Below are 2,832 nucleotides of genomic sequence, written 5' to 3'. Positions count from 1 at the left end.
GAAAGGGCTGACTGTCTCGCAAAGCGTGAAGCTCAAATGCGTTTGCATGGTCCCCAGCCTTTCTGTGGTACATCTAAAGGATACACTGCAGACCTACTTAAGAGCTAGCTGGGAATAATCTCAAATTGCTGCCTACTGGCGGAAGTCAAAGGGAATAAGACAATTAAAGATATGCATAACTTTTTCCAGCAGGAACTCCAAAAGACACCTTGAACTTAGAAATCTTGCTGGCAACCTGACAGCACACTGCAAGTTAACGAACCGTTTTAATTAAATTGGTCTTTCTGTAGAGACGGGCTGTAGGGTTTGTCGGCTGGTGAAAGAAACTCCAGAATATATTGTATGTGCCTGTCCACGAAGCATGAATCGTAGATTGATACACCTTGGAGAACGATTGCCTTCTCCATCTAAACTTTGGAACATGGCCTCATCCAAAGTGCTGAGCTTTTTAAATAGCCTAGGAAAAACTCTTTGGGGAGTTCTGGGGAATACTGTTGCACTCGAAAATATAGTTGACCGCGGACATAAGTTTATGGGTCTTTCTTCACTGTCAAAGGGGTTAACGCTGCTTTATTTGCCGTCACCTATGTTAAGAGTCTTTCTTCACCGAAATTTTTTTACGCCTCTTTTTTCGCTATCAACTTTTGAGCTCCCGTCTTTATTCGCATCTAGTTACGATATGTATGTATGTGTAAAGAAACATATGTACATATGGATAGGTCTGTACAGTAAAATGAATCGTTATACGCAGTTAATTTGTTTTAAATTAAATTAATTTAAATTTAATTAAATGTTTGGTAGGTTTTGGTTGGTTATGGTAGGAAATTTTGGTAGGAAAAAAAATTTGTCTGTGGCAACGCTGGTAGAAACGCTTGTTAACAGACAGAAATTCTGTTGAATTTAAAGTTGATAACATAATACAATGTTGAGCAACATGAAATGTGATGTTTTTCGTGTTGCGAGCAAAAAAATCTTTATATAATTTTCATTAATTTGTAATTTTTGTTAAATTTTTTAACTTGTTCTCCTTTTATGAAGATGCAAAGACCATTCGACTGCATCACCAAAAAATGTTGCAGTTTTTCCGCCAGGATTAAAAAATTTATTATATTCTAAGACGTCCACCAAAATATTTCGGAAAAATTTTAAGATTTAAGTGAGCTGGACCGATTTGAAAAAAACCTCCAAAAATGGAGTTTTTTATGAATACAAATAGTATCTTAAAGAACTTTTATGAATACAAATAGTATCTTAAAGAACTTTTTGAAAGAAGTCCCTTCAGATGACAAAACAGATTAAGCTTAAAAAATCTGCATAAAAATATTTAAAAATATTTTCAACGGAATCGTAAGAATGAGATTTTTGATGTGGGTTTTTTAACTTTTTCAAAGATTGATTTACGAAAAACTTGAATAACTGGGCCAAAACTATTCTGATTTAGACTTATGGGATCACAGTAGAAAGGTATTTTCACACTGTTTTTATTTCTGTTCAAAAAAAAGTCATTTGTGTCCCAATTTTTTTTTTCAAACACCAAAACATCTTAATTCAACTTTAAATGACGATCGTTCAACCTAGTTTTCTCTTTCATGCTTTGAATGAGTTTATTAGCAAAGAAATAAAAAGGGTGAGAAAATACCTTTCCAATGTCACCTCTTAAGTCTAAAATGGAAGAGTTAGGGGTTCAGTTATTCAAGTTTTTCTTATACCAATCTTTGAAAAAAGTTAAAAAAACAACATCAAAAATCTCATTACGATTCCGTTCAAATTTTTATTAATTTTTTTTTAATATTTCTATGCAAATTTTTTAAGCTTAAACCGTTTTGTCATTTGAGGGGATTTTTTCAAAAAAAAAAACCTTTAAGAAACTATTTTTATTCATAAAAACTCCATTTTTGGAGGTATTTTCAAATCGGTCCAGCTCACTTAAATCTAAATATTTTTCCGAAATATTTTGGTGGACGTCTTAGAATATAGTAGGTTTTATAATTCCAATGGAAAAATAGTACCGATTTTTTTTTTTTTTTATTGGGAGTGATGCAGTCTAATGTATATACATAGACTGGCAATTAAAAATGAGTGAATGTTTTTTTTGTTTACTATTTGCAATGTTTTTCAAGTTAAAATTTTTTTGTTATTTTTTATAAAAATATGGTTCATGCTTTAATCAAAACTATACAAGTCAAACTTTTAAACTTTATACAGAACTTAGAAAAATTCAACGAATTGTTGTCTAAAATTTGACCTGTTTAATCTGAGTTTTTAGAAAAATTTTTAGCACGCAGATATGTATGTAGATCGGTTTTTCAATTCTAGTGGAACAAGATCAAGTTTTATGCGGCTAAAAGTTCGGGTTGATTTTTAATGACTTTTTATTGCTGACGGCTTTTTGCACTTTTTACCAAATAAAAGGGAATTTCTTGTAGAATAAAATGCGCATGACCGTTTGCAAACAAATAAAAAAAAATTTGCGCTATATTTTACAAATTGCACTTGTTATATGCATAAAACCGCAAAACCCGTCGAAAATAACAAAACAATTTAACTTAAAAACATTGCAAATACTAAACAAAAAACAGGATGCACTCACTTTTGATTGCCAGTGTACATATATATGTATTTGTGTTTAAAATTAACTACTTATGAAATAATTTTTGTGGCATGAACATATACATACTTGCGCTTTCTAAAAATGGGAATAAAAATTGGATTCGCATAAAATTGTAATTCCAATAACCAATATTTGAGTGAAAACATTTACAATAAAGCTTGCAGTAACTTTGGCAAATTTGAGCGATTATGTGAAATTATACATGCGTATGTACTACATAT

Source organism: Rhagoletis pomonella, unplaced genomic scaffold (genome assembly GCF_013731165.1).
Source record: "Rhagoletis pomonella isolate Grant_MI unplaced genomic scaffold, Rhpom_1.0 Rhpom_scaffold_00003, whole genome shotgun sequence".
NCBI lineage: Eukaryota > Metazoa > Arthropoda > Insecta > Diptera > Tephritidae > Rhagoletis > Rhagoletis pomonella.
The sequence above is the reverse complement of the archived record's forward strand: the minus strand, read 5'-3'. Positions refer to the sequence as shown.